Source organism: Sander lucioperca, chromosome 17 (genome assembly GCF_008315115.2).
Source record: "Sander lucioperca isolate FBNREF2018 chromosome 17, SLUC_FBN_1.2, whole genome shotgun sequence".
Lineage (NCBI taxonomy): Eukaryota > Metazoa > Chordata > Actinopteri > Perciformes > Percidae > Sander > Sander lucioperca.
The window spans coordinates 2,811,833-2,822,250 of record NC_050189.1 but is presented as its reverse complement, the minus strand read 5'-3'; positions in this window follow the sequence as shown (position 1 = coordinate 2,822,250).

Here is a 10,418-nt window from a genome sequence, read left to right as displayed (position 1 = left end):
TATCTACAGTATCTATCTATCTATCTATCTATCTACAGTATCTATCTATCTATCTATCTATCTATCTATCTATCTACAGTATCTATCTATCTATCTACTATCTACAGTATCTATCTATCTATCTACAGTATCTATCTATCTATCTACAGTATCTATCTATCTATCTATCTATCTACAGTATCTATCTATCTATCTATCAGTATCTATCTATCTATCTATCTATCTATCTATCTATCTACAGTATCTATCTATCTATCTACAGTATCTATCTATCTATCTATCTATCTATCTACAGTATCTATCTATCTATCTACAGTATCTATCTATCTATCTATCTATCTAGTATCTATCTATCTATCTATCTATCTACAGTATCTATCTATCTATCTATCTACAGTATCTATCTATCTATCTACAGTATCTATCTATCTATCTATCTATCTACAGTATCTATCTATCTATCTATCTATCTACAGTATCTATCTATCTATCTATCTATCTACAGTATCTATCTATCTATCTATCTACAGTATCTATCTATCTATCTATCTACAGTATCTATCTATCTATCTATCTATCTATCTATCTATCTACAGTATCTATCTATCTATCTATCTATCTACAGTATCTATCTATCTATCTATCTATCTATCTATCTATCTATCTACAGTATCTATCTATCTATCTACAGTATCTATCTATCTATCTATCTATCTACAGTATCTATCTATCTATCTATCTACAGTATCTATCTATCTATCTACAGTATCTATCTATCTATCTATCAGTATCTATCTATCTATCTACAGTATCTATCTATCTATCTATCTACAGTATCTATCTATCTATCTATCTATCTACAGTATCTATCTATCTATCTATCTATCTACAGTATCTATCTATCTATCTACAGTATCTATCTATCTATCTATCTACAGTATCTATCTATCTATCTACAGTATCTATCTATCTATCTATCTATCTATCTACAGTATCTATCTATCTATCTATCTACAGTATCTATCTATCTACAGTATCTATCTATCTATCTATCTATCTACAGTATCTATCTATCTATCTACAGTATCTATCTATCTATCTATCTATCTACAGTATCTATCTATCTATCTACAGTATCTATCTATCTATCTATCTACAGTATCTATCTATCTATCTACAGTATCTATCTATCTATCTATCTACAGTATCTATCTATCTATCTACAGTATCTATCTATCTACAGTATCTATCTATCTATCTACAGTATCTATCTATCTATCTATCTACAGTATCTATCTATCTATCTACAGTATCTATCTATCTATCTTTCTACAGTATCTATCTATCTATCTATCTACAGTATCTATCTATCTATCTACAGTATCTATCTATCTATCTATCTATCTATCTACAGTATCTATCTATCTATCTATCTATCTATCTACAGTATCTATCTATCTATCTATCTATCTACAGTATCTATCTATCTATCTATCTACAGTATCTATCTATCTATCTATCTATCTACAGTATCTATCTATCTATCTACAGTATCTATCTATCTATCTATCTACAGTATCTATCTATCTATCTATCTATCTACAGTATCTATCTATCTATCTACAGTATCTATCTATCTATCTATCTATCTATCTATCTACAGTATCTATCTATCTTTCTACAGTATCTATCTATCTATCTATCTATCTACAGTATCTATCTATCTATCTACAGTATCTATCTATCTATCTATCTACAGTATCTATCTATCTATCTACAGTATCTATCTATCTATCTATCTATCTATCTATCTACAGTATCTATCTATCTTTCTACAGTATCTATCTATCTATCTATCTACAGTATCTATCTATCTATCTACAGTATCTATCTATCTATCTATCTATCTATCTACAGTATCTATCTATCTATCTATCTATCTATCTATCTACAGTATCTATCTATCTATCTACAGTATCTATCTATCTATCTATCTATCTACAGTATCTATCTATCTATCTATCTACAGTATCTATCTATCTATCTATCTATCTATCTACAGTATCTATCTATCTATCTACAGTATCTATCTATCTATCTACAGTATCTATCTATCTATCTATCTACAGTATCTATCTATCTATCTATCTACAGTATCTATCTATCTATCTATCTATCTATCTACAGTATCTATCTATCTTTCTACAGTATCTATCTATCTATCTATCTACAGTATCTATCTATCTATCTACAGTATCTATCTATCTATCTATCTATCTATCTACAGTATCTATCTATCTATCTATCTATCTATCTATCTACAGTATCTATCTATCTATCTACAGTATCTATCTATCTATCTATCTACAGTATCTATCTATCTATCTATCTACAGTATCTATCTATCTATCTATCTATCTATCTATCTTCAGTATCTATCTATCTATCTACAGTATCTATCTATCTATCTATCTATCTACAGTATCTATCTATCTATCTATCTACAGTATCTATCTATCTATCTATCTACAGTATCTATCTATCTATCTATCTACAGTATCTATCTATCTATCTATCTATCTATCTACAGTATCTATCTATCTATCTACAGTATCTATCTATCTATCTATCTACAGTATCTATCTATCTATCTACAGTATCTATCTATCTATCTATCTATCTATCTACAGTATCTATCTATCTATCTATCTATCTATCTATCTACAGTATCTATCTATCTATCAATCTATCTACAGTATCTATCTATCTATCTATCTACAGTATCTATCTATCTATCTATCTATCTATCTATCTTCAGTATCTATCTATCTATCTACAGTATCTATCTATCTATCTATCTATCTACAGTATCTATCTATCTATCTATCTACAGTATCTATCTATCTATCTATCTATCTACAGTATCTATCTATCTATCTACAGTATCTATCTATCTATCTATCTATCTACAGTATCTATCTATCTATCTATCTATCTACAGTATCTATCTATCTATCTATCTATCTATCTACAGTATCTATCTATCTATCTATCTACAGTATCTATCTATCTATCTACAGTATCTATCTATCTACAGTATCTATCTATCTACAGTATCTATCTATCTATCTACAGTATCTCTCTCTGTATCTATCTATCTATCTACAGTATCTATCTATCTATCTATCTACAGTATCTATCTATCTATCTATCTACAGTATCTATCTATCTATCTATCTATCTACAGTATCTATCTATCTATCTACAGTATCTATCTATCTATCTATCTACAGTATCTATCTATCTATCTATCTACAGTATCTATCTATCTATCTATCTACAGTATCTATCTATCTATCTATCTATCTACAGTATCTATCTATCTACAGTATCTATCTATCTACAGTATCTATCTATCTATCTACAGTATCTATCTATCTACAGTATCTATCTATCTATCTACAGTATCTATCTATCTATCTATCTACAGTATCTATCTATCTATCTATCTATCTACAGTATCGATCTACAGTATCTATCTACAGTATCTATCTATCTATCTACAGTATCTATCTATCTATCTACAGTATCTATCTATCTATCTACAGTATCTATCTATCTATCTATCTATCTACAGTATCTATCTATCTATCTATCTATCTACAGTATCTCTCTCTGTATCTATCTATCTATCTATCTACAGTATCTATCTATCTATCTATCTATCTATCTATCTATCTACAGTATCTATCTATCTATTTATCTACAGTATCTATCTATCTATCTACAGTATCTATCTATCTATCTATCTATCTATCTATCTATCTACAGTATCTATCTATCTATCTATCTACAGTATCTATCTATCTATCTATCTATCTATCTATCTATCTACAGTATCGATCTACAGTATCTATCTACAGTATCTATCTATCTATCTACAGTATCTATCTATCTATCTACAGTATCTATCTATCTATCTATCTACAGTATCTATCTATCTATCTATCTACAGTATCTATCTATCTATCTACAGTATCTATCTATCTATCTATCTACAGTATCTATCTATCTATCTACAGTATCTATCTATCTATCTATCTATCTATCTACAGTATCTATCTATCTATCTATCTATCTATCTACAGTATCTATCTATCTATCTACAGTATCTATCTATCTATCTACAGTATCTATCTATCTATCTATCTACAGTATCTATCTATCTATCTATCTATCTACAGTATCTATCTATCTATCTACAGTATCTATCTATCTATCTATCTACAGTATCTATCTATCTATCTATCTATCTATCTACAGTATCTATCTATCTATCTATCTATCTATCTACCTATCTACAGTATCTATCTATCCATCTATCCATCTATCTACAGTATCTATCTATCTATCTATCTACAGTATCTATCTATCTATCTATCTACAGTATCTATCTATCTATCTACAGTATCTATCTATCTATCTACAGTATCTATCTATCTATCTATCTATCTACAGTATCTATCTATCTATCTATCTACAGTATCTATCTATCTTTCTACAGTATCTATCTATCTATCTATCTACAGTATCTATCTATCTATCTACAGTATCTATCTATCTATCTATCTATCTACAGTATCTATCTATCTATCTATCTATCTACAGTATCTATCTATCTATCTACAGTATCTATCTATCTATCTATCTATCTATCTATCTATCTACAGTATCTATCTATCTATCTACAGTATCTATCTATCTATCTATCTATCTACAGTATCTATCTATCTATCTATCTACAGTATCTATCTATCTATCTACAGTATCTATCTATCTATCTATCTATCTATCTATCTATCTATCTACAGTAGCTATCTATCTATCTATCTATCTATCTACAGTATCTATCTATCTATCTATCCATCTATCTACAGTATCTATCTATCTATCTATCTACAGTATCTATCTATCTATCTACAGTATCTATCTATCTATCTATCTACAGTATCTATCTATCTATCTACAGTATCTATCTATCTATCTATCTATCTACAGTATCTCTCTCTGTATCTATCTATCTATCTATCTATCTACAGTATCTATCTATCTATCTACAGTATCTATCTATCTATCTACAGTATCTATCTATCTACAGTATCTATCTATCTATCTACAGTATCTATCTATCTATCTATCTATCTATCTACAGTATCTATCTATCTATCTATCTATCCATCTATCTACAGTATCTATCTATCTATCTATCTACAGTATCTATCTATCTATCTACAGTATCTATCTATCTATCTATCTACAGTATCTATCTATCTATCTACAGTATCTATCTATCTATCTATCTATCTACAGTATCTCTCTCTGTATCTATCTATCTATCTATCTATCTATCTACAGTATCTATCTATCTATCTATCTACAGTATCTATCTATCTATCTATCTACAGTATCTATCTATCTACAGTATCTATCTATCTATCTATCTACAGTATCTATCTATCTATCTATCTATCTATCTACAGTATCTATCTATCTATCTATCTATCTATCTATCTACAGTATCTATCTATCTATCTATCTATCTATCTATCCATCTATCTACAGTATCTATCTATCTATCTATCTACAGTATCTATCTATCTATCTATCTACAGTATCTATCTATCTACAGTATCTATCTATCTATCTATCTACAGTATCTATCTATCTATCTATCTATCTATCTACAGTATCTATCTATCTATCTATCTATCTATCTACAGTATCTATCTATCTATCTATCTATCTATCTATCCATCTATCTACAGTATCTATCTATCTATCTATCTACAGTATCTATCTATCTACAGTATCTATCTATCTATCTATCTACAGTATCTATCTATCTATCTACAGTATCTATCTATCTATCTATCTATCTACAGTATCTCTCTCTGTATCTATCTATCTATCTACAGTATCTATCTATCTATCTATCTATCTATCTATCTACAGTATCTATCTATCTATCTATCTATCTACAGTATCTATCTATCTATCTACAGTATCTATCTATCTACAGTATCTATCTATCTATCTATCTACAGTATCTATCTATCTATCTATCTATCTATCTATCTACAGTATCTATCTATCTATCTATCTATCTATCTACAGTATCTATCTATCTATCTATCTATCTATCTATCTATCTATCTACAGTACCTATCTATCTATCTATCTATCTATCTATCTATCTATCTATCTATCTATCTATCTGCAGCTATGATTTCTAGGTCCCAGGAGACTGCAGCAGCAGCAGTCCTGGAGTGCGTGAAAAAAAAAAGTTGTGCTTATTGCTTTAATGAGCTCGTTTGTATGGCAAGCAGTTTTAACATTTAATGAAACCACATTCCCATCTGTAATTACATTTTAGATATCCATAATAGCATTTCTACTGGATACAATGATATTCTCACCTGTTAGAATGGTAATTAAATAACTCCACAATAACATTTCAACTGGTAGAAATTGTATTTCAAAATATCTACAACTTTGATTGTACTGGTCAAAACTAAAATTTTAATTGGCAGTTTAAACATTTAATAGCTAGACCGGATATTTATCGCAGATATCCATAATTCAACTCTTCCTAGTCAAAAAGAACAATTCAGATATCCACAATGACATTCTTCCTATCTACAATTGTCATTTCAGACATCCACATCGTCATTCTTACTAAATACCGTACTAGTAAGAATGACGATGTGGATATCTGAATTGTTCTTTTAGCTATTACATGTTATAATGGCTTGCCATAGGGCAAACGTGTGCTGGGGATTGGGAAGGAGTATTAAGGCCCTCTCACACCAAGCCGACGGCCAAGAACTAGTGACAACGAAGGCCGACTGTGGCGTTGCCACACGTCTCCCTGTGTCACCCTGTGTTGCCTTTGTCTTGGCCAAAAATTAGCACTGACATTGTCCATCCATCCATCTTCTTCCGTTTATCCGGTAACGGGTCGCGGGGGTAGCAGCTCCAGCAGGGGACCCCAAACTTCCCTTTCCCGAGCCACATTAACCAGCTCCGACTGGGGGATCCCGAGGCGTTCCCAGGCCAGGTTGGAGATATAATCCCTCCACCTAGTCCTGGGTCTTCCCCGAGGCCTCCTCCCAGCTGGACGTGCCTGGAAAACCTCCCTAGGGAGGCGCCCAGGGGGCATCCTTACCAGATGCCCGAACCACCTCAACTGGCTCCTTTCTACGCGAAGGAGCAGCGGCTCTACTCCGAGCTCCTCACGGATGACTGAGCTTCTCACCCTATCTCTAAGGGAGACGCCAGCCACCCTCCTGAGGAAACCCATTTCGGCCGCTTGTACCCTGGATCTCGTTCTTTCGGTCATGACCCAGCCTTCATGACCATAGGTGAGGGTAGGAACGAAAACTGACCGGTAGATTGAGAGCTTTGCCTTCTGGCTCAGCTCTCTTTTCGTCACAACGGTGCGATAAATTGAGTGTAATACCGCACCCGCTGTGCCGATTCTCCGACCAATCTCCCGCTCCATTGTTCCCTCACTCGCGAACAAGACTCCAAGGTACTTGAACTCCTTCACTTGGGGTAAAGACTCATTCCCTACCTGGAGAAGGCACTGACATTGTGTGAATGTTTATCTGATGAGCAGGTAGCAACTTGGATGGCAGCCTTGGACACCAGTGTATCAATGTGTGTGAATGGTTCCTGTACTATGTAAAAGTGCCTTATGTAGTCATTAAGACTAGAAAAGCGCTATATAAATACAGTCCATTTATATTTACTGGAACACACCGCAGAGACTACAGCCGACGGACAAGTACCACGTATGTTCTGCGCATATGTTATGTTATGCCATACTTAACTTGTAACCACAACTGCGGTACTCTATTTGACATTCTAAAAGGGAAATTGCCGTAAAAAGCGTTTGCCTGAATCAACAGCGGTAGAACCGAACAAAGCCTACGGTCCCTCTGCAGCAGACGCTGAGAGACGGCTAACCACACTGTCCGTCTCCCGGGCTATCATCTGTTTTCTCTCCAAAGAAGTCTCCCTGCAGTGGGAAGCAGAGGGACTGTGCGTTAGTTAGCTAACATCCACCCATCTAAAATGTCTTTGGAACATGTTGAATTGGCCAAAAGAAGGCTGACAAAGGCGGGCGAAGGCCAACAAAGGCTGATGCATGGCGACGGTGGGGGACACATCACAACTGCTAGGGTGATGGTCGCTCTGGACGACCTTGGCATGTCAGGGCTTTTACCCTGATAGAGTCTAGTAGAGGGCGTAGCCTGTGTGAGATTGAACTGTCAACTGATTGTTGAATTTGGGTGTTAAAGGATGAGCCATATATCCTGATCATCCAGCTGGGCTCAGCTGCTGTGTAGAGATGGTCTGACTGGTCGCTGTTACTGGGAGGGCGAGTGGAGAGGAAAGGTTTCTAGATCAGCGAGTTACAGAGGAATCAGCAGGAGAGGAGCCAGTGAAGACTGGTATCAGTCCTGGAGTCTGGAGTGCTCTGATGATGGTTACTATTCTGTCCCAATAACAGAAGCACAGACCTCACTTCCTCCTCTGTCTCTAACAGAGTAGCAGTGGATGTGGACTGACCTGCTCTCCTCTGACACTCTGATCCACGTCCACACCTTCAGCACCACATTCACTCAGCCTCTTTATCCTGGGTTCCTCGGTGTCTCTGCGTCCTCTGCAGGTCTGAGAGTCTCCCCTGTGGACAGAAACACTGACTGAAGATCAGCTGCTGAAACAAAAGTTCAGTCTGTTCTCCATCACACACATTCTGCACTGTGAAGCACATCTGTCTCAGACTCCAACACAAATCATTTGTATGTCTGATTTCACCTCTTAGATTATCACCATTTGAACTGTTTAACTAGAAACACTTAATGATTTCTGTCATCAGCTGGATCTCTTTACCTGAGTTTCAAAACATTCAACATCATCAGATAACATTCTTAGACATGGAGAAATATGTGTACTGTGATGGTTTGGTATTTGGAGAGAGTTCTTCACACTCAGCTGCTCTCTGTGAGGAGTCTCTGGGTGTCTGGAGGTTACGATAAGTTGAAGACCTTGATGATCCTGACTCCCATGGTAAACAGTCTGGACCGAGGGTTACACATTGGGTTGCCTCCTCACTGGTGGCTGCTAATACGTGATTCTGTGTGACAGGAGATACACTGTATAAAGCTGAGTGGATGTAATGTTACTTTAAGTTTTTGGTATATCTGTGTCCATGTATACGAGCTGTCCTCCCCCAGGGTCATTTGGAGCGTCAAAGACTAATATCCTGCATTCTGATACACTTTTATGCACCAATTTATGGTGGGAATACCTTTATTTATCCTATGAGAAGAAAAACACAGATAACATTCAAAATATATCAAAAATATAATGGAATATACAGTAAAGCAGTAAGGGGGCTTTCACATCAGGGACCTGAGCCTGGATCACAAGATCACCCCAAAGCAACGAGGACAAAATAAAATAGGCTACTTATATTTGTCTTAAATGTGCAGTGAAGGGAGGATACTAGTGTTAGTGTAGGCGGAGCATTGGGGCCCAGTCGCTACGCACACACTACACACACACACTACACACACACACTACACACTACACACTGCGGTCAGCGAGGAGCGGGTCGATGAAAGATGAGAGAAGTCTCTCTGCATGTTCTGCAGTGTTAGTTTAGTTTACTGTCACATTACTCGACCCCGTATTTGTGAATACAAATATCTAAAGTGAAAGTTCTGTCACAAAAATATGTTGTTGCTTATCATTGCACATTTTTAAGTGGGTATATGGAAATCCTGGAGATTTCTTAGTGGGTATACTGCGTATACCTGCGTATCAGAATCAGAATCAGAAAAAGCTTTATTGCCAAGTACGTTTACACACACAAGGAATTTGTCCTGGTGCTGTAGGTGCATGTCACATTAAAGCAACACGCACAGACACACCGAGTCGCCATATATGCGGCGCCAAAACAACTCTCTCTTAACTCTCGCAGGGAGAATACAGCATCACATGAGGAGAGGAGAGGGGAAAAAAAGCAACTCACAGACTATCCTCATAAAGATAAGAACAGTGTGGGAACAGGAAAAAAAACACCTCAGCACATAGGCACACAAACAGTACATTTGCACTGCTGAACATAACATAACATAACATAACATAACATAACATAACATAACATAACATAACATAAATGTACAGTTGCACATTTGGCTGTGAAGGCGTTGGACTGGGGAGAGGGTAGGATGGGGGAGTTTGGCCTGCTGAGAAGCGCACAGCCCGGCAGTCCCACTAGTGACCCAGTCCGCAGAATGTTATAGCGAAAACACAGCACGCTGCCATGGTGACACCCTTGAACAGTC